Genomic DNA, 24,340 nt, shown 5'->3' on the forward strand with positions numbered 1-24,340 from the left:
ACAAGTTATGCCCTCACTTCATTAGACAGACAGATCTTATTACATTATGATATTTTTGAAATGATGGAATATGCTACTATCACTCTCGATATCATGTACATAACTTGATGTCAATTGTATAACTACTTACTTATTGTAAAATAATCCATTTTCTATACAGGAAAAAAATCACTTCCAACTTATCGAATCCTTAGCGAAATCAATTTATATATGTATATAGCGCTTATAGCTCTATAGCTATTATAGAATAAAAAATTTTCATTCTTTATATCTATTATATCTGTGGAGCCTATACAAGACTAAGAGAAGTACGTCGGGCTGATAAACTTGTTTCAAACGAAACTGTTTTAGATAAACATCTTTCTCTAAGTGCTGGAGGGATGAAACATCTTTATGACAACTTTCTGTCTTATTAGATTAACTAATCTCTCCTTAGTAACTAATTCAGTAATTATTTTTAACTCTTAATGTCTGACTGAGAAGAAAAGGCTTCTGTAAGCTTTCATGCATTAATTTTACAAGACGAGCCACGGAGTTCAATGACTTACGATGGTGTTAGTTGCTTCCAAAGAGTTCTCCTAATATGCAGAATAAATGCAGAACATGTGAGAGGCGGTCGCTGAAGGAAAAACTTGAAGAAGACAAGTTCAAGCGTGTAAGTTGGTATTTATTTTATATTTGGTTTTCTATGGCTTTCAGAATTATTTACTTATACATATGTTATATGTGTATCACTCTAAGAATACGTAATGCTCTATTAATCATCGGCTGAAATTACTACATCTGTTAAAAAACTGAAGTGGGAGGGGGATAGGTCTCATAATGCAAAGTTATTGGTCAAAATTATGCAGTTTTGATAATTTATTTAATTTGGTCTAGGATTAAAAAAACTTCTTATATGATCTATTTATAATCTGGAGCCAGCCTTCCTCGTATACCGACGGTACTAGAAATAATTTTTTCATTTTGTCACTTGACTTTTAAAAGCTTTTTTCGCACACTTCGCTGTATTTGTAAATTTTCTATGAAATATTTCAACCATTTATTGTTGTATGAAATTAACGCTAGATGGAGTGACTACTAAAAGTTTGAAATTGACAGTTAAAGGTTGTGATAACTGTCGGGACTTCGAAAGTTTTTTTCATTTTGGTCAATATTAAAGAAAAATAGAGTTAGAACAATAGGCTGATCAGCTTTATTTTACTCTTATATATAGTATATTTACTTATGTATATGTTTATATATATTTTTATAATTTTTAGATATTTTTCTACACCACACCCAACTCAACAAGACCTCCGTTTGAAATTTTATATAACAAATAAAATTTCTTATGTCAAAACGCTGAAAATAATGTAAGTGGCTTACTTTGAGACAGTTTTATTAAAGGAAAAGGGCCAAGGATAAGAATGGTACAATATATTTAAATAAGATCGAGAAGTGATTGAAGTGAGAAGACTTGTCTTGCTTCGGTGGATTATCAACTTCTTTGCCTAACCATAACACAGTGAAGGAAATTGTGCTGGGAGATCATCATTCGAGCTTAAGAAAATACATTTCGGGGTCTCAATATGCCTCCAGAATTTGTTAAAGTTAGTTTAGTTAATGTTTTAAGCATGTAATACGTTCCAATACACCTTACACTCAATAAGTTAAATAAGCTTAAAGAATGAATTCTTAAATTAGCTAAATGACGTTCATAATTCGTAAAAACATTTTAAAAATTTTTAGTTCATAAAACAATAGTGGCTATTATGATAAACCTATCTATTGATAGAGAATAATATTCGTCTACTCAGTGGATTGGTAGACAAGTTTCATATTATAAAACTCGAACAATATTGACAAAAATGTTCACTATTGTAAATGATTTAAGGATTTTAGAGCGTGGAGTTTCATCTTAGCTTGCTTTCTTAAATCCTAAATAACAGAGAAAGCACAAACGATTCATTAAACTGAAATTAAGCTAAATTTTTATGTTTAATTTAATTCTATAAAGAGTTGCAATATTATGGATTTTAGGTAATTACGAAATTTCCACCGCTCAAATGCTATTGACAGATTTGTCTTTTGTAGATAGAAAAATGTCTATCGTTTTACAGTTCACAATACGTAAATACACTTTTGTCTATGAGCGGTAAAAATTTCTCTACTGTCTCTCAGTGATGGACAACCCATACTAGACACTCATATTCGCAAAAGCTGAAAATAATACTGAAATATATATCAGTATAACCTACATTGATGATTTGATTACTTTTTCGTATTTGCTATATATCGGTTTAAATGTAGTTTAAATGTAGGTAACATATACTTAAGTGATTAAATGAATATATTGTCTTACATTGACATATTCCTGATACTTTTTTTGACAGAATATATTGCTATTGCTATTGCTATTGCGATTGTATACATTATCTAGATTAAATTTATTTATTTTTTATTGAATGTACAATTACACAATAATATATTGCATTCATATATTTTCTATATATATTATATATAAAATAATGTATAATTATTTCATTTGACTATATGTTTTATGTTATATTCTGTTATTACATTATATATTTTCATTTATTACGAACATAGCTAGTATCCCTCGTTTGTGAGGCGCCCTCTTTTATTCAAATATAGCAATTGCAAGCACATAGTAGAGACTCATGTTTTGAAGCTTCAAATATATTACTGGTATCGTTTTAATTTATTTTAATAATTGCTTTATTAAAAAATAAACTGAAGAAATAATAAATCAGTTATTTTAATGCATTTCTCTTTTCCACTTTTCATTGTTTCATTTTTCTTGTTTTAAATTTAGATAAAGTGATTATTGGAGTTCAAAATTTTTGGCGCCAAAATTTAAAGTAAACAGCGACAAGAAAAGAAAAAGAATTTAATGAAAATCAACTTATAAAAAGGAAATAAAAACATTAATTAAATTATTATTAAATTGCAACTCTTTAGTCTGCATTTATGCCTACATTCCTTAAATTAATTATATATAATTATGAAATATGAAAAAAAAGAAAAATTATTGTTATAATAATTAACAGTTACTTTAATCAGTCTTTCAGTAAAATTAGTTTTATTTATATTTTAATACACTAAATTTTTTTTACCACTCAAATTGTTAATTTGTAACAAATAATTACTAATCATTTATCAATAAGTAATTTTTGAAAAATAATTTTATATAAAAAATGGTATATATATTATATATAATATGGAATATTATGCATATATTATCCAAAATATTAACAAAAAATTATTTTCACTGGGTGACATATGCAATCCAATTGAGCATATCTTGCTAATTTTTTTTACCTCGCAGCGTCATCTATCGTTCAATTTTCATTTTTGACAATCACATGTTCTGATATGAAAAATTTTCTTCTCGATGTTGACAGCAAGGAATTTTTAACTCTCCAACTCTTGTTGTCATTTTGGAACATTTTCAGTTGTTTGTTAGTCGCTGAGTTAATCGGTGATGTCGCGTGTGGAGAAATGATTTAGCAGAAAATTAGTTTGAATCGTGTTCTTTATTAAAAAGTAAACAATAAAAAAGTTCCCATTATTTGAACAGAAAACAAGAAAGTGAAAGTAAGTGCGCGAGTAAAAAAATTATTAAATATTTTTTCGAATAATTATCAAACGAACGACAATAACAACAACATTTTGGGTCAGCATATGACGGTGTCTTCGCACCACAGCAATTTTAAGTTTATTTCTTATTTGAAAATTCAATAGTTTAGCGGCATAAACGAAAGCAAATGCGTTGCAGCTGTCACCGTCATTGCTGGTGCAGCAGCGTCGCTGCCGCTGTCACTGTCACTGCAGCTGCAGCCCAAATTGAAGCAAGAAATTCATTAATAAAATTTTAAGACAAGAAATAAATAAGAATAATTTTGTTTGAAACAAATTACGGCCCGCAGAGCCGAAACCTACGTTTTATGTGAACGCCAACAAAAACAAAAACAATGACAAAAACCAAAACAAACACTGAAAACATAGCAACAAAAACAAAGCGAAAAAATTAATAAAATTTTAATTTTTTTATTTTTGTTTATTTTGTTTGTCTTTTTTTGTTATCTTCAAAAACAACAAAAACATGGGCAAATGCAATTTTCACAAAACAAAATAAAAGCAGAAAAAACTATTCAGCAGGGAAAAGTGATTTTGTGTTTCATTGTTTTTGTCTTTCTTTAATTAATTTTCTTGGCGAAGTTTGTAATTAAAAAAATTATGTTTTTTATTTGGTTCACAGGTAACACGTGCATGGTGCACGTTTCAACATCTCTTGCCCCGAACCACCATTCGAACAGCAACGAATCTTTTCTGAGGGGTAAGAATCACATTGGCCGCTCTTTGGAATTCAACGAATTTCTGGCGCCAAAATTTAAAGTAAACAACGACAAATACAAATAAAAAAACAATTTAACAAAAATTAATTAACAAAAACAAAAAAAATGAATTACAAACAAAAAATAATTTAAAAATAGTTAATTACGAAAAAAAAATTAATTAATTTAATAAAAAAAATTAATTAATTTAATAAAAAAAATTAATTAATTTAATAAAAAAACCTAATTAGTTTAACAAAATTAATTAGTTTGAAAAAAAAAATTAATCAATTTAAAAAAAAAATAGAGTTGTGTGCAATTTTTTGTTGTGATGAAAACAAAAAAAATTTTTAAATAATTTTAATAATTACAAAAATTAGTTAATTAAAAAAATTAGTTAATTAAAAAAAATTAATTGAAAAATAATTTTTTTTATAATAAATAAAAAATAGTATATAATTAATGATAAGTAAACAGTCAGCAAAGTTTAAAAAAATAATCTGATTGGACGCAACGTACAATATTTTTTCGGTGAGTAATAAACTTGATCTATATATGTATATATGTATATATATATATGACTCGTAATTGTCATTTATATCCGAATATTTTTCAATGATCTAAATCTTCAATATTCGGCGTGAAATGTGGAGTCAGCTAGCCATGTGGTGTGAGAGTGGATAGGTCTACGAAATCTTCAAGGGCTCCATCCAAGCAACATTTTTTTTCGCAGTGTTTGATTATTCCTTACGTATTGCCATGGTCATTTCTATCACTTGACTTTAATTTCCAACGGTTGGCGTGCGGTGTTAGTTAATAAATCGGTGTTTTAGATGGTTTTAGGATTGTATATACTACGATTTATTGCTCCTCTCAGGCGAGCATTATTTGTGGATCTATTCTAAGATCTCTAAGCATGTCACTCTTGCGGATGTACCATGGCACTTTGAAGAGTTTTCGAAGAGTCTGACATAATTGTACATATATAAGTAAATGTACAGACCCAACCTAAGGAGATTCTTATATCTTAGCATAACAGGTGGGGTGGACTAGTACTTCTTCAATTTCTTCTTTCCGTAGCTCAATGCTCTAGTTTTGTGTTTCTGAAAGTTTTTTCATCTATTGAAGAAAGGTAAAAATGAACAGTTTTGTTTTACTGCATATTTCGCGTGGGATAACAATATATGTCTTCGAGGTGGATAGTTGTGCAACTAGGTATTCATAGAAAATGTGTTTAGATGGCTTTACAAGCGTTTCACTGAAACAATCTCTAAAATGTTCATTTTGTTGGAAAAATATATGAACTTGCACTATTTTTTAAAATCTTTTCTGCTCAGTGCCAAGGGTTTGCTTTAAGGTGTCTTGGATGGGTTAATGAATCTTTAGCGAGCCTCTCACTTTTATTTAATTTTAAAGATTTCTGTTCTAGTTTCTTCCGTATTTTTTAAGAATAATGAATTCTTAAAAAATGTTTTTTAAAATGAAGATTTTTAGCTTAGTATTGAGTCCGATACCTTTCTTTTAGTGTAATGAATGAGATCCATTCCTATTAGAATTTATCTATATCTTTTACTGTAGATCAAAAGAATGTTTCTGCAACTATATTTCAATATGGTATATAGGTCAGGTAAAATACAAATGTGAATCTATGGCATAGGCCACGTAGATCGTCTATTGGTTCTCTTTCTAGTAATTTGGGAATAAATTTTTTCTAAACAAATTTATTATTATTTATTATTCTGTATCCATATTCGCTTCTTGAATAAAAACAAATAAAGTTTTAATTCTTCATACAAGTCACTTACTTGATCTAGATATTGGAGATAAATAATAGAGTGTTGCATTTCCGATGTTCACAGTCCATATCTGTTTATCGGTGACTAGCAACAATGAATTATACACATATCATATATAATAAATATATGAACACAGTATGTATGTGAGTACACAGATGCGTGCTTACTGTTGGTATGAAGTCAACTGTGACTAACTTAAAAATACTGAAAAGTAGTCATGCTTGGTTCTACTAATTTCATACCGTTTACCATAAAAATTGGAAAATTTAATAAGAATATGAGGCATAAGCAATTTTATTGCAATTAAAGATTGAAATTATAATATCTAATGATATTATATAGCATGAAATAAATAATTTAATAGAATAGTCAGTAGAGTATTTCTATCTAATTATGTTATATACTATGAACTTAGTCTTTTTGATCTATATTATTTAAATGTGTCAGTACACCAACTGTACATAAATAGAGCTCTCATGCATTCCTAAAAGCTAACAGCTGGTAGCGCAGTATAGGATGAGAAAACTGTCGAGAATATGGTCTTGAGCCAACCTAGTCTCTTCTGTTCCCAAATCAAATATATGTAGTTGAGTATAAAAGTATGAATGAGCTTGTCAGGATTGAATTGAAATTTGTATGAGTTCCTATTTATTTTTTAGCTTCTCCATGTTAAGAGATTAGTCAATGCTAATTTGCTTAGTGTTCTATTTTGTATAAAGTGTAAGCTATCTACCATTCCACCAGGGAACCAATTCAGCTATTTTAAGAGTCGTAGTCAGCTATTTAGGTGGTAAAGTTTTAGATTTCGTTCAAGTGACGAAAACTCTCTTCCTTTATTAGTACATTTTCATACATCTATTGAATTGACAAATATGGAGCTAATATCCAAATAAAAAGCTTACGCAGACAAGTACTTAGTATACTGTTATTGCTTAAAAGCCAGTATTTTTAAATTACCTATAATTTTACCGACTTTGGGTCCAAAAATTCATAATTATTAAAAGTAAGCCATTTTCTGTTAATGAACTGCATTAGAATATCGCTTGCATGTTCTACTGCCGATCTTTTATTATCCTTAATGTCTTCTATTCTACTCCATTCATCACTCCATTCACCACTCCATTATTCTTACCCATTTATTTTCCGATCTCTCGATCTAAACATATATTCATTCACATGCCGAGAAACTGAATTCATTTGAAGATTTAAGCTGAAGTCACAGTGCTTTTGAGCCATTGGAAGTATAAGAGACAGCTCTTATTTCTAAGTTTTTAACGATCAATCGTTTGTATGTGTTTTATTTATTCGCTGCTCGTTCTGGAGCTTCACTGACCTATCAAGAAGCAAATGACTCAGCGCGACTAATCGCGTTTATTGTGTTTTCTATTAGCAAAGAAATTGTTTATTAATGTCGTCCATATTAAGTTCCATTCATCGTAATAAAATTAAATAAAAATAATTTGTTTGTTTGTTTTGTTTACGTTATCGGCTTCGCTTTATTTTCGGTATTTAAGGTGATAAGCCAACGTGAGAGAATTCGGAGGGAAATTAAATTCGGACATAGTGCACAATTTTGGACTAGAAATTTTATTTTGTTGTTTTTTATTTGGTTTATTTATGATTAGTTTAGATATATGTGTACGTAATTGTATATAAAAACGACCATTCTTATGCTTTACGAATTAATAATTTCTGCAATATGTGGCTTAAAAATACTTCTATTGAAAGTGGTCCGTCCAATAACTGACCTCAAAGTTGATTCAAATGACCGTGTGTAATACATGTGTAAATTTAGTGATATTAGATAAATTCTTTACTTTAAATAGTAAAGGAAAGATAACTCTTATTTTTCACTTTTCTTCTTATACAATAATACTTTCTTCTCAATATTCTACATCACCAAACGATTAAGCTTGAAATCTAATATTTCATTGTTTGGACTTTAACATTTAATGAGTAAACTCTTGAGGCAAGTTTCTCTCAAACATGGGAAATAAGTCTCGCTTTTCAATACCTATGGTTGGTATTCACTTTCACATATAAGCACAAATCGTTGTTCTATTTTAAGTTGACTTTTTGTGAAGAGACTATTGGAGCATAATAATTTACTTAATCCATAAAATTTATCATTATAAATGTTTAAAACTGTGATAAGTTTACTACTGTCCGAACCAATTAAACAACATCTTTTCCATAGATCTCCTAAGTTATCTAATTTAGCAAACAATATGGATTGTGTACTGTTTTTATTATAACTAATATTAAAATAGTTCCGAAATAATCAAGACTTATAGGTTTGAAGTAAATAGGTTTGAAGTAAAGAACCACACATCAATGCTAAATCACTTGGTTTTCATAATAAACAGAAAAATCCGTTCTCTTAACTAATATTTTTTTAAAATATTAACACTTGCTTAAGAGAGTCAAGAGAGAGTCATTTTCTACACTCTTATCTTGACATTCTATAGAAGTATCTGCCAAACCATATATGGGACAGCGCACCGTCCAGCAAGTGACCGAAGTAGACCACGAAACGACTTGGGTTCTTTTTCGTTCTTCGATTCTCGGATGTCGTTATTGAGTTAAAGCTAGAGAGGCTTCCATTCGCATAACTACATCTCCTGTTATTGCAAGCAGCTCTTTTAGCTTGAGGTTGCCAGTCAATTTATTACCAACCCAATGGTGTCCCAAGGCAATCATCATCCTGATTGTCAGTGCTGGACATTAGCACAATATATGCACCGCTATCTAGGCGTAGTCTGCAAGTATCTTCATTAACAAGAATTATCTTTTTGAAGTGATACTTGAAGTTTCCATGTCTATATAGTAAACAAAGTACTTGTCTAAGTATCCTAACGTTATTATATTACCAAAGCATCTACTACTACTACTTCTATATCATATTTATATGAATTGTTTGAGTTCTCCGTATATATATATAGGAACTTAACGATATTAATATTGTTTTTGTAAAGCGGGAATTTTGTTGTTGTGGTACTTACTTGACGTTATATCTCTTTAACAAATAAAATAGTATTTGCTCTATTCTTCAAAGTTTTAGTTGATCATCAGGTTTTGAGTATCCATTTAATATACTAATATTTCTATCCTATCTAGCAGTGAATAGGTTTTAAATCTCTTATTGAACGCCGGGTCCAGATGTTATAACCAATGTTCACCGGTACATTGGTAAGTTCTTGGATGAAAACGTATTGAAGTTTCTTTGTTTACTTGTTTTCTTTTTTTTTTTAGAGTTGAATATGACTCTAAAAACCATATTATTATCCTGCGTTAGTATAGTTCTTATGGCTCGTGTTACAGGAACTACCATCGATATGTGAACTTTGACAATTGATTTTAAATGAAATTTTTTGTCTAGCGGATCTAAGCAGTTAATGAAACTATACAAAATAATTGATCCTGCAGCAGTCGGATCACACCAAAATTATGGGTCATTAAATGAGTCATTAAGTCTATTAAATATTAAGCCTTCTACGAGTGAGAAGGCGTTAATTTGTTATTTCCTTCTTTTGAAAAGAAACTACTGTATCTAGTGAAGGAGCTATCTCTATGTTTTCCTACCACTGCATTTATCTTTCCACATTCCAATCCTTCCCTTTTTTAATGAAACAAACTATTTGAGGCAAAGTAAGATTAATTGTTTTGTTTATCGTTTCGCTCCTTTCCATCCCCGTTGCGCCATAAATATGAGGAGCAAAAATTCCTTATCTCAACTGAAACGGATGGCGCGGCGCTCCTGTTGCATGCTCCACTTAATTTTCATAAAACATAAAAATTTTTTTCTAATAAAAACAAACCGAAAATAAAAAAAAATTGTGTAAAAAGCATTGCTTTTTGTTTATTTCTATTTCGCAATGAAATTTTTACATTAATTTTTTTTCGCATAAAAATTAGCAAAATTCCGAACATTTTTCTGTTCTGCCTTCAGATCTGACGTCATCTTTATACTCGGCACACTCGTCAGTTGTTCAGAGTTAATGTTCAGACTCAATTAAGTTTTTTGCTAATTTTATTTAATTTTTTCTGATTCTATGAGTACTGTTGTTGTTGTTGTTTGTTTGTATCTTTGACTTGCCAATAAAAAGTATTCCGGATCACCTCCGTTTTTTATCACGTATCCATTCATGGCATCTTGTCATTTTGATTGCCATAATTTCCGTAATGTGTCCACATGCAAAAAAGTAATTGAATGAATAAAATTAATTATATCAATTGTTAATAAAAATTAAAAAAAAATTTGAAAATTACTTCAAGACTATTTACAAAATGATGTAATGACGAATGCACGTTGGTTACATTAATCTGCGGACGGACAGACACCGAACGCACTTATCTGTTTTCCATTACAAATGCGATTAGTTTTCAATGCGTAAAAATGGAAGGGTAAAGATAAATAGAAGATAAAATACCGCAGAATAAAGCAAAATAAAAATAAGATTAAAAGAACTTTGAATTACGGAGATAATAATAAATAATAGAAGATATTCAATGTTGGTCTTTTCAATCAGATAATAATACTAATAAAGAAAAGAATTTGAGAATATAGTAGGGGTTTTAAGACGTACCTCGATAATTCGTGAAGTGATAAAATGTGAACTCATTTTTAACTCTACTTCAGTAAAGCAGAAAAATAAGATATTTTTTTTCTATTTTTAGAAACAATAAGATTCAATTAATGTTCTATTGAATCTTAAAATAATTATCTGACATCTATCTGATATCTCGGATTATATACAAAATATTTTATCACTTTTTCAATTTACTAAGTACATTTTAATTCCTAGTAAAAGCCATCATACATAAGAAAATAATAGAACCTATACGATTGCTGCCCTGGACGTATGGGTTTAATTTTTGGGAATTCCTTTTTGAATTTGCCTACACAATATTTGATGATATTCGGGTTCAACTCTGAAGTAATCAAATTGTCCCTTCCTTAACGACGTCCTGATGGGTTCATATCGCAATGTTTTCGAAGCTCGAAATTTTCGATGATAAGCTGATCAAAACAAATAGTGTCTTTCCTATCAAAATTTTTAGAATAAAGCTAATGAACTATATACCTATAACATAAATAATTAAAAGTATTGGTGACTCATTCTTTCTTTCTCTTTTGTGATCTTTGATTTGAAATAACTTTTAACATGAATCACGAAACTCAATTGAAATTCTCAGCAATATTCCTATCGTTCTAAATATAAGTGCGTGGTTCACAATTTAGGCTGTGGGCCTTATAAAAAAACCAAGTAATTTGTCATTGAGAGTTCTTCACCAGCATTATGTTTTTCTCATTTCCTAATATAACACTTCTGGCAAACAGATGATAGTGCATCAGCCAAACCGATTCTACGTTGCTCTCACCGCAGTTGCCACATGACCATTTTTACCATAAAATCCCAGACGATCATTTGCTTTGAAGTGCTTCGAGCGCCAACTATTGTATTTTCATTGGACATAGTTTATCATGAACATCCATCTAACCGAATGTTGTTTAGTTTCAGGTTTACAAGCAAAGATTTATGATTGAGATGAGGTTTCTCTATATCGATTTTTGTACATTTTTTTGGATATTTTTGTGACCTATGGGTCATGATGATGAGTTGGGTTTGAATGAATCTCTTAATATAAAACTCCTACTGTAGTGGCATAATGATTATTCTATTGACCTATGTGTTTTTGACTCAAATTCTTACAGTGTATTTTCGAAAACACGTATATAAGATTTCGGTTTAGTTAGAATCAAATACTTCCAGTTTTTCGAATTGAAACCTAAAATGCGTGTGTGTTGAATTTAGAAAGCACCTTTATAATATTTAGGCATATCTGTAAGCAAATATTTCTGGTTTTTCGAACTGCAGTCTGGAGTGCCTGTACATTTACTGATAGAATATGTTGCTCCGAAAGAGAAGTAGATTCACTAGAATTAGAAAAGTACTCAAAAGGAAATTCTAAAAATTTTCTTATCTATCTATCTATCTATGCTATAAATTATAGTTCCCAATAATTCCAATAAAGGTATCTACGTAGTGCATTGCTAAGTCAACTTTGTCTTATCGGAACTCGGTCAACGCCGAAAATAGATTCTATTTTCTTTATTTTAAAGCAGTTTTCAGAGTAACACCCTGTATGTAGTGATTTGAAAATTATTATGTATAAATCAAAACATCAATATTTTCCTACATTCAGTGCCTTCTGCTTGCATTATTGTGAAGCTACTTAAATCTAAATCATAATCACTTGTAGATTGTTCTTGATTTTTAGTCCCAGATATGAGTAATTGTACCGAAATAGATTATTAACGAATAAAAATTAATGTATTAATATATTTTTGTTTTTATTTGTTTTCTGCTGAACATTCATTGAACAAACTGTAGAAGCTGATAAGCCAAGCCCTACAAAACCGACTACGCAAAGAGCCTCGGCTTGCACTTGCATTGATCAGATAACTCGTATCTCGAACTGCAAAGATACGGGCGAATACTTAATAAGCAATTAAAGCACTAAAACCTCATGTCACTATGCACGAGTATCTGCAAGTAGCCAGATACTCGTAGTATCTGATAGAGCTGATGTTCAAATGTCTATCTTTAAGTTGATGTAATGAGTTGGTTCAAAATCAAAACTTTAGATAGTTTTTGTTTTGTTTTGTTCTATTTGTTGTTAGTGTAAGCGTAATCGATATTGTTGTTGTTGTTGTTGTTGTTGTACGTGTATCTACATATTATGATTTAAATTAGGTACCCTTTTAGCACACGTTCTTGTTAGCTTTTTGATATCGTCAAATCTTATAGATACAAATTTATAGCTATAATATATAATGAAATCATTTATGTGCGTGCGTTTATCTACGTTACACACTTGTGTGTGGCATTTCAGTTTTATTTTTATTTTCATTTTCATTTTTATTTTTATTTTTTACTTAAACAAATCTAAATTCGACTAAAATAAACTATTTTTATATAAAAAAAATTGTGTTTTTTATTTTAATTCGATTTTTCCTCCTCCCGATGCGTTTTTAAGTGTGCTTCGTGCTTATCTAGCTTAGCGTCTCTCAGTATCTCAGATATTCTTAATATATACGAATGCTATATTCTGAATATTATATATTGAAAATACAAAAAAAAATCTTTGTTTATAAATTTTTAAATAAATAACTAAGAAATGAGTTCGTTCTTCTCAAATTTAAAAAATTTAAAAAGTTTTATTACAAAAAAAAAAATTTTTTTCTGGTTGAAATATTTTTCAGTCTTGAGTATCTGAATTTTTTCATTTTTATTAATATTACATTTTTGCTTAATTCGAACTGAAGTGTTTGTTCTGATTTGCTCCAATTTTTTCCGATTAAAATTCGATCATTTCGAAATGCTTTTATTTATTTAAACAAAACAGATTTTTCTTCAAAAAAAAAAAAGTTCAATAATTTCATTATTTTATGAAAATTAATCGAATTTTTTTTTAATTTCAAGAGATTTATTTTTCAATATTGCGACACTTAAGCTATCTGAGGTGAGGTCCCTTCTACATTATTAGTTGTAACTATTAATTCAGTTATTATTCACTTCCACAAACGTTTCAAAAAAATATTCCAATGCATTTCCTCTCTAGAAACAAGAAGAAGATGAAAATAGTACATCTTTCTTCTAAAGAAAACTTAATTGAAAATAAATCTTGAATTCTGCTAATGCCGGCAATTAACATATCTGAACTCTTCTTCAGATATCAAAAATCAATATAAATCAAAGCTTTCTATATTATTTTAGATTTGAAGCCTAATGCCCGAGTATGCTTGTACTTGAGTATTTGGCTTAATCGTTCGAAGATATTCGAACACTATATTTGTGTTTTAGAATTTGCTGTTATTTCTGTATTTCTGTAACAAAAAACGAAAGTAAAATGACATGTGAACTTGATTCGCTGTAAAAGTAGTTCGAATATCTTCGAGAAGTTTAAACGTTTTCTATCAATTCGTTTTCTATCAATCCAATCTTCGCAAAAATCTTAGAGAAATTCGAACACCTTCACAAAATCTTAGAGAAATTCGAACATCTTCACAAAAATCTTAGAATAATTTAAACGTATTCGCAAAAATATTTTAGAAATTTGAACATCTTCACAAAAATCTTAGAGAAATTCGAACATCTTCACAAAAATCTTAGAATAATTTAAACGTATTCGCAAAAACATTTTAGAAATTCGAACATTTTCACAAAAATCTTCGAGAAATTCGAACATCTATACAAAAATCTTAAAAGAATTTAAATGTTTTCGCAAAAATCTTCGAGCAGTTCGAACATCTTCACAAAAATCTTCGAGCAGTTCAAACATCTTCGATTAGCTAGAAAATGATTGAATACTAAACGTAAACAATGCATGTGTTAGATTTTGGAGATACTCGGGTTGCTCAAAGTTCATAATGTTCCAACACTTTGAAGTACTAATTTAAACATTTAAACTAGTTAAATACCTACACGAAATCGATTTGTGTAATTATCGGTAGTAGTGAACTGTTGCACGTGATAATTTCATTTTCATTGAAATAAAAAGCCTAACTTGCGAGCTGATACGTTGAACCCTCTTGTTTTTCAAATAACAAGCCTTGAATGAAACCGATATTATTGTCGGAGCGAAAACCAAAATCGAATCTATATATATTTTTTTTGTTTTGAACTGGAATGGAAACCGAAACAGAAAAAATTCCGGTTCGAAGCTCTGGGTAAAATTTGAATACATCTAAACCATTAGCTGATAAGCTACTGTAGTCAGAGTAAGGTAAAGTTTGGTACTTTGAAAACAATATCACGGAAAAGGCTTTAGTTTGATTGAACTTACAGCTATCGGTTTATTTAGCTTTGTCTTTGGTTCAGAGTTTTCTGAAGGGTTGGGTTTGCGATAATAAGTTAGTAAATCGTCTACATTAATGAACTGTCTTAGACGAGATGTAAGCTACTGAAAGATTATATTGTTAATATATTAGAAGAACATTTGGACTATTTTCTGGCAGAAGATGTGGCTCTCTGCAAACTGTTTGAAAAGTGGGAAACAAATTTGAACCGATTCGATCAAACCTAATAACTCATCTAAAATTTTGAAAGATGTTTGGCACAACAAGAAGTATTTTTTATGTGATCCAGAAAATATTACACTTTTGTGTTTCTTTACATACTAAATAGATTAAACTCCATTTAATGTTATTACAAAATCATGGAGATCAACCATGGTCAAACTAATCTGCTCCAGTGGGAACCCAGAATCTTTTTTTAATTATAGTTCCTGTTCTTTTAGTAAATAATGTCGAGAACTTTTTTCTTTTTATTCTTTCTTTCATTTTCGTTATCGTAAACAACTGCCGCCTGAAAATTAAGCACATAAAAGGAGAAAGTGATGTGGTGCGAAGTAGGAGTAAACAGATTTATAAGTAAGAATATTGAATTTAACCTACTTTCAGTGGATTTACGCGACGGAGCATAAAACAATCGGCTTTCAATTTGCATGTATATCATCTAGTCATGAAAATAGATGTGCGAACTCATCAAAAGTAGAGTTTCTTATTTTGTGTTAGTGCTCGTTGGTCTCCACTCCTTCGTCACCAATGGAATTTATTCCACCTTCAGCGATGTCTTAAACCTCTTCCGATATATAATATCTATTAAAATTGCAGTAGTCCGCATCACTGTTAGCCTCATTCTTCATTTTAATTGTGTTAGTGTATATGGTGAGGTAATTAATGGCCTCTATAATTTATGCTGATTTTTGTTAGAGTGCATAATACACTGCAAAAAAAAAAACATTTTCAATTTATTCGAAATCAATTTCAACTTTCTTCGAATTGATTTCGTTTTTTCTGGCTGATTCAGTTCGGCTTGGTTTCATGTTGTCACTTCTGACCTTGCCGTGATCAATGAGCTCATGCAGACTCACTACCCATCCAATAAGTTCCGACGACTGCTGGCTTTGTTGTTTTTCTGATATTTTATTTTTCGATGCTGTTTTTGTTTTTATTTTGTCTTTCTTTTTTCTTTTTCTTTTTCTGTTTTCCTTTTTCCTTTTGTGTTTTTTGTGAGTTTGTTTGTCTTTTGAACCTAATCTAATTGTGCCTCGAACGGAATTTGTGTGGAAGGCATGAAATCTGTGCTCTGTGCCGTATATGTGCTGGTATGTCGTACGGACAAACGTTCCATGGAAATTGCAACAGATGCATGCAGCAATGTATGGGTATCTGAGCCCACATTTCTTCCCCTTGACTCGTGTTATTGTTCAATATTTGAATGGCAACGTTTGCTCGACTTAATAATAGCTTTTTTATTTTGGCCTTTGTTTCCAAAATATTAAGTAAAAGAAAAAATTAAATAAAATAAAATAAAAACATTCCAACAAAATAAAAGAAAAAACGGAAATATCCGAGATACTTAAACTGTTGTTTTTGGATAGTTGGCAGTTTGGCTTGTTGTCTGCGCTTCCGTTTCACGTGTTCGCCGTTCCAGACACCGTTCGCCGTTTACTGGGACCTGGTAGGCTTTTGTGCTACCAAATTAAGTAAAAATTTTTGAATTTTTTCCCCACTTTGGGTTGAAGTTTTGCATGTGAACAGATACAGCCGTGGGCGAATGTATCTGTAGTGGTGAGTGTTGAGTGATGAGTGGTGAGGGGCGTGTGTTGATTGTTGGCACATTGTGCTGTGCAAAGTATGCTTCCGGTAAATGTTGTGGACGGAAGGACGCATTGTAGATATTAGTAGATTTAAGCAGTGAAAAACTAGAACACTACAAATATACACTGAACTCATATCCGTTTCCGTTTCCGATTACGTAAACTGCAATCTGTGAAAGGTAAATTATTACAAATGTTTTATTAAATTAAAAGTGATAAATTTTCCAAGCTCATGCCGTATTGAAGACAGATGAGTAGTGCATTTTTAGAGTTTAAAATCTCAAAGCAAAACTTAAGAATTTTTTATTATTTCTAAAATAATTCTTATTGAAACTAATGTACCATGTGAAAACTCTAAAAAGTGACCCATTTACCACTGCTTTCACCTCAACGCAATATGTTGTCTTCGTAGGTTTCTTTTTTTATGGCATCTCATTCAGTTCACTTTACTCGTCTCTTGCTTCACTCTGGACAGCTGCAGATGCAATCCGAAAATGCAGTTGTTGTTTTTGTTGTGTTTGTTGCTTTGTATACTTTAGTTACTTTGTGTACAGGTAAAATATCTACTTTTCTACTATGGTATTTAATTTTGTCTTTTTTGAGATCTAATTTACCTGGACCGCTGGTTGCAGCAAGGCAACCTGCTCGTAAATTCTTGCGGCGGCAGTCGAAAATTGTTTCCTCTTTTTTGGTGTTTGGAAGGCAGAAAATTTGCCTCGAAGAAGTCGCAACGAAAATTATTTACAAAGGAATATTTTTTTATTTTTTTTGGAAAATAAAACGTTGATAATTTGAAAACGTATTAAAAATTTTAATTAAAAAAATTCGTTCATAATATTTTTTTGCTTTATTTTCTTCCAATTTCCTATTATTGTCACGGTCGTCAACTATATGAAGTGCCTGCCACATGAACGTTTGGGTAGATCAGTCAGATGTTCCTGTTAAGTGTGTGTCTTAATGGCTTTGCCCTTATGGAACATGTGTTAGCCGTTGTCTCTTACCTCAGAGCATTTACTTTAATAAAGACTCAAAATTCATTGGAAATAAACCTTTTGACTTGAAAACATTTTGCAATTACTTTTTCTAGTACAGAAGAAAATCTTAATCTTATATTTTATATATATATATATATACATATAGGTTTGGGCACAGAATTATTATGCATTGAAATAATTTTTTTTTGCAGATTTGTACCACGTGTCTATATGGCTATTATAAGAAAATCTAAAACGATCGATAGAAATAATGGTAATATTTGGTATAACTTTAATTAGTCTTCAATAAAATTAGATTCATGTACTTAATAATATGAATTTTTGTTTTTCGGTAAGACGACTATTGTATTAGTCGTCTGTTTGTACAGACGTTTGATCGATCGTGGGAATGATCTGAATTGAGATCGATTTAATTTTTGAAAGATAAGTGCAATTTTCGTAATTTTGCTTAACATTTACTGAGAATAATTTTTGATCTGATATGTAAAAACTTGGTTAGACCAAAGAATACTTATAATTATAATATTTCCCTTTAATTTCCATACCATTCTTTTTGGGAGTTTACATTTACGAAACAATTTGTTCATACTTCTAAGCAGGGCCTCACTTCTGCAACTGTATCATTTATTATAGAACTCGCTACATGAGATTTGATTTTTGTTTAAAAATCAAGTCTATATTGATTGATATTATTTTTAAAAATGTAGCACTAGATATTTTCGGTTATAGGGCTAGAGTTGAAGATATCTGGAAGATGCCACAACCATCAACCATTCGTTGGAAAAGTTGTCGAATCTGGACTTGTGTTTGGTTACTGCATCCACGAATTTTAGAAGAGTGTGTGAAGATATATATATATATATATATATACTGTAACCAGTTGCGCCAATATTTTTTTTACCTTCAAATTTTGAATTTTTTTTGCCAATTCTATGCAAAACTAATTTTAAAAAATAAATAAGTTATTTTGCACGGTTAAGGTATTGAAAATCATAGGAAAATATATTTCATTGCATTTTTAATGAATTCTTAATAAACTAATAAAAAAATAAATTTATTTCTGATTGCGTCTGAGCATTACACGGCGCCCACAGCTGTCCGGCGACTCGTGAGAAAATGGCAGCAATTACATCATTTCGATTCGTTTTCCCATAATTTTTTAATTATTCTTTAGAATTTTAATTTTACATATAAAAATTTTTAATTGTTTAAGAGAAACCAAAAAAAAAAACAAAAATTATTAATGACTTAATTTTAATTAAAAATGAATTTTCTTATTGTATTGAAAATGAAATTAAAATAAAATTCGTGTGAAAATATTTATTGCAAAATTTTTATTTCGTTTTCATTTTCTATTATTTAAAATAAAATAATATCAGGTCTAAAATCATAAAAACCAACGCTTTGAAAAATAATATTAGCTCTATTAATAGCTGACATAGTTGACTTAAAAGTCTCACTGTTGGACTTTATGTCATGGAACAGAACAACACACCTGGACATCTGGAACTAGCTAATATATTTGAATTCTTCACGGATTTAAAGTTATATCCATTAAAACTAAAATCAATGCAATTTACTTTCTGCCATATTTCTACCATTTTCATTTCTATAATCCTTATAAGCAGGCATAGTTTTTAAGAAGAAGGCATATGTATAAAGATATGTGTTTAAAATTATCTGACTGGCATTATTGAAAAAAATGAACCATTTTCAGTTCATCATGTTACTTTCTAGATCTTACAATCTAAACCCGACCAAGGGTTTTTAATTTATTATGTTACCATATCCGCAAAAAAAGGACCGGAACCCTTTTGTGGACTAGGACATATTACAATCCTTTCTCTCATAAAAATAAAGGAGGGGCAGAATTAAAAGGATTACTGGTATAATATACCATGATTACCATATGGTAATTCAAATCATTTATTGGTACCTATAATAATAAGCAATACTAGGATTATATGAATCTATCGAAAGAAAAACTCAGGGTACTGTAAACTAGAATACTATCTTACAAGTCTGGGTATTCATACGGATGCAAACTGTGGATTCTGTGAGGAGAATGAAGAGTCAGCCAGACATGTGCTGTTAGTATGCCCTGCGCTAATGCACATACGGAATAGGCTCTTGGGAACGTATATTCTTACGAAAGAGCCAATAAAACTCTCTAAAGAAGTTCTATGCTACTTTTTATTAACGCAACAAGGCTTAGAGACCTACACTAAACCCACAAAGGGGCACAATAGTGCTCACACAATAATAATAATATCCGTTTTCAAAATGTTGACAAATATGTCAATCTTCTGCCATATCCTCTTCATAACCACATAGTTTCAATCTTAGAATTTTGCTAGACCTAATTTCGGTTTCTGACGCTTACAAAAGTGTCAAATAAATAGTTTCTAATTTATCAATTTATGTTATTGCCAGTCCAAATGACTGTGCGTGGGTGTTGCCAAAGTAATGAAAATTTTAAAAAATAATTCACATGAAATATATAATTTTTTCGCATTAAGATTTTAGTCATTAGTGCCCACTAATGCTGCTACTAACAACAAGTGTGTGCTCTTGTGTATCTTATTTTTGTTCTTAGGTTTTTTGTTTTTTATTTTGTCTAATGACACAATTTTAGTGAATACGCACACGTCAGACGTCGAAAATTCGCCTGCTGATTAAATTCATATTGAAACTAAGTAAAAAACGAAAGTCGGTTTTGTTTAGAAGTGCTGTAAAATTTCATTATTTTTATCTTAAAACGCGTGAAGAGATACTTGAACTCTGAACCAAACTAGATGCGAAACGAAGAAGCTCACTTGTCACTGAGCACTCGCATGCAGGCAAGACAATTAAACTTGAATTACTCATCCCAGCACGTAAACGCCACGAGGACCGCTATTTACATCTGCACAATATGCGCTGCAGTCTTGTTTATCTTTTATTAGAACTTAGAACGGATGAGAATAATCCGTGCTTGCTTTCATATATGTTTTCCTCTTGTGTCGTCGTCGCTGTTTTGCATTAGATACTTGCTTACAGATGTATATTCTATCTATGAGTAGGTATCTTGAGATACGTGCAACACACGGTTTTGAAGAGGAATATGAGATCTTCTAGTCTCAGCAAGCGTTCAAGTGTGCTTTATCAAAGATACTTGCCATACTTATCTAGTTGGATTTGTATCTTAAAATTACTTATGTGAGTAGCACTGCATATGGGAAGTTTCTTACCGGCACCCTATACTACACCATCGCTCCACTGCAATGGTGGTTGTGCGGTGTGCCCAACCCAACGTTAGCAATGTAAGACGTGCAGTGTAGAACTCGCAAAATCAAATATCGTCAGTCGTGTCGCTTGACTGGTACTTAGGCTACTTACTCACTGCTTTTGCATTAGTCAAATACTTCTGAAGACAAAAAAGCATCTGAAAGATAAAAACTGCAAAATCAACTTTTTGCTTTTTTATGCTTGATTACTTTCCGTCTGTCTGTCTGCTTGAAATTGTTGCAACAGATTGTGGGAATCTGTTTTTTTGCTTTCATATCTCTCTGTTTGCAAGTGAATATTATTTTATCATTAATGCTTTTCGTGTAATGCGAATTCTTTCCAACTCTAAATGGTACACACTACTAAGGCTTGAAGTTTGCAGCCTCTCGCTTTGCTGCCAAAGCAGAAAAGTTACTCGAAATATCCTGTTACAGGCTATAGTTTACATGTCAGAAGTTTTAGTTTGGAAACATTAGTGACAAAGTTCTAACTTAAAAGAGTGAGAAGAACGTGTTTATCTACGGACACGATGTACGACTACTATGTAATATTTTCCAACTTGCACTTTTCTTATATCAAATACTAAAAAAAATTATTCAAAATTATGTTCCTGCAAGCAAAATATAGAGAAAAAAATAGAATTTTATTTCTTTTTAGTTCAAATCATTCAAAGGATAATGTCTGTGACAGACTGACTCCACGTAAATTTATATTCGTTGCATTATCCTATGCCTCACCCTATGCCTCTTATGTTAAATAGTTCCCTTTTATAGTAATTTAGTTTTTAAAGAGATTTCTGTGATTCTCGTATTCCAGATAATTTAACCTTTGAAAATTCTGTTAAGCTTCCAACAACAGTTTCTGAGAAATTACTTGGGGTCTTTGAAAAAGAGATTTTCTAAGAATTATAGCACTGATCCTTGTTAGGTCTTTTTATTCCTTTCAGTAGAGCCCGTATAAAATGTGAATTAAAACTGGAAGTCTCTGGATATTTTTGTTTTATGCTGCGAACTAAACTTTATTTTCGTTTGTAGATGAAAAGCTTTCTCTCTCAAATGATAAACCATATTATTTCAATTATAACGTAACTAGACATGACTGCAGTTCAAGAAATTTCTGCCATATATTGTGTGAAGATGAACCATATAAGTTAAGTTTGAAAAATCTTTAAAAACTAGTTTTACGTCTCGGATCCTTGACCAAAATGTCGATATAGGTTATGTTATTATTCCCAAAATATGGAGTGTATCCAGTGCTAATAACATCCGTTCACCTTATATCCGTAGAATTTTTTTTTCTTTGTAGCTCTTTGTAGAGTTGCAGATATTGTACTCCAGTACTCTTTTCTATAGATCTCTTAAAGACACAGTTTCTGTTAGCTTTGGAATTTTGATCTAATTTGTGTTAGGCAATGTCAAGCTAAACTTTATAGAGAGTGTCCAATAGACATTACTTCTGAATTACATTATATAAAGACGTTGGCATCCAAAACATTTCGCTATTAGCATGTCTTCACAATTTTCAGTTACCAGTAGTTTATATACAATAAATTGTTTAATATAAAAACTTGAGGAGTAAATCAGTTCTAGCAGCCATTCCTCTAAACTGATTTCGTCCTTCAATAGTTTATATACTATAAATTTAGGGTTTTATTTCAAATAACTCGTAGATCTAGCAAAATGGCGTTGCTAGGTTGGGAATATCTTGAGGTTGCCACGCATATAAAATTTGTATCTATTTTTAAACACTTTTTCAAATATTATTTCTTGCTTATACCACTAATACTGCTATAAACTAACCTACCTGGATAATAGCTATATAAAGGTGTTTTAAAAAATTTAATAGAATAATCTTTTCTGATTACTTCATATCTTTTCTGATCATGATCGGGTATGCATGATCAGCGTCATATATATATCTTTTTTTGTTTACGCTTAAAACAACACTGACGTTCTTTACTTTGGGGAATCTCTGCGTTGTCGGAAATAAGAAAATTTAATAATAGACCAAGATTTTCTAATAATAGACCAAGATTCCTCTTCCAAGCTAGTCAAGTCAACGTCTTGCCGCTATTGCATAGAACATGTTCTGATCGATGTTTTCTTCTCCTCATGATAGAGTCGACAGGAACCACTTTAATTCTGATATTTCCGAATTTCAGATATTATTATTGTCTATATAAGAACCACATTGAGTGCTTAATGATGATCGCTATAGAACGTGGTTTTATTCAATCAGCCCAAAAACTTTTAAAAAGCTTACTGATATTTATGCACAGAGATCGATTAGCAATATTAGGACGATTTAACTGCTGATTAGAAATATAAGACTTATAGCATATATGATCTACAGCCTCTTAACAAACCCAAACAAATTTTTATTCATATAGATTTATAGTGTGAAGGATACAAATGTTTTTGACCTATTTTCGTAATATTTTTTTCTAGATAATTATATGATATAAGATATTTTGACCAAGTAATCTGCGTTGAACTCATCTCAAATCTCAATTTAGAAAACTATGACAAACAGTCATGTGTCCCAGTTTGAAAAGATTTGAAAAGAAAGAGCGTGCAACTGATGCCAAGTTGAGGAATACTTTTACCATTATATGAAACCTATCATTTTTATTACCTTTTACTTAATTTTATTTCCTTTAACAATGTTTGTTTTGTTTTTAGTTTTTGTTTAAATCTCTTCTCTTGATATTTTTTTTATAAGTTTATTTCTCGTTTTGCTATAATAACTCTTGCGTCAAGGTTTGCAATGATTTTGGCGTCACTTTTGTGTTCACAACAATGAAATCCATTGAGTTTTTAAGGGGTTTCTCGGCATGTCTAAAAATAGTCAAACACACCCACTAAATGTATCACATAAACGGGGTAAGAGCAACAAAGTGCATATGTCTTCGATTGCAGAAATAGAAACATTTAAATCCCATAAAATGAATGAATAAAAACAATATACACATTATATGAAATGACATTTCAGATTTTCTGCTTCTGACTGGGAAATGCTTTGCCAAGAAATGGCAATAAATTATTGGATTTGTGAGCTCCTCAGCTGTCAAAGTTTTTGTTGTTGTTATAATGCTTAAGTAAAAATTATTGCACTAGATTTTTTTGATATTTTTAAAAATAAGTCACAAGTTCAAAGTGCTCTATTCGCTTTTCTTATAGAAGATGTCTTTAGACTGGAAGGTCAGTAGTAGATGGACGAAATTGCAATAAGATTTAGAAAAATTTTATTTTATAGATTTTTGTGATTGATTTAT

The 24,340-nt window shown here is 30.5% G+C and overlaps 1 protein-coding gene across 6 annotated transcripts in view; it reads left to right on the forward strand.

The window, feature by feature from the left end:
* The first annotated feature begins 3,452 nt into the window (after positions 1 to 3,452).
* Positions 3,453 to 24,340, forward strand: part of LOC119661937 (piezo-type mechanosensitive ion channel component) — an 89,203-nt gene continuing 68,315 nt past the window's right edge. For 5 of the 6 annotated variants that reach the window (XM_038071450.1, XM_038071453.1, XM_038071454.1 and 2 more), the window contains exons 1-2: positions 3,453 to 3,600; positions 4,265 to 4,342. The gene's annotated coding sequence lies outside the window, so the exon portion shown is untranslated. Of the gene's footprint in view, positions 3,601 to 4,264; positions 4,343 to 4,807; positions 4,872 to 24,340 lie in introns of those variants that run through there. The other variant, XM_038071451.1, reaches the window with a different exon arrangement.

This window comes from Teleopsis dalmanni, chromosome X (assembly GCF_002237135.1).
Source record: "Teleopsis dalmanni isolate 2A chromosome X, ASM223713v2, whole genome shotgun sequence".
NCBI lineage: Eukaryota > Metazoa > Arthropoda > Insecta > Diptera > Diopsidae > Teleopsis > Teleopsis dalmanni.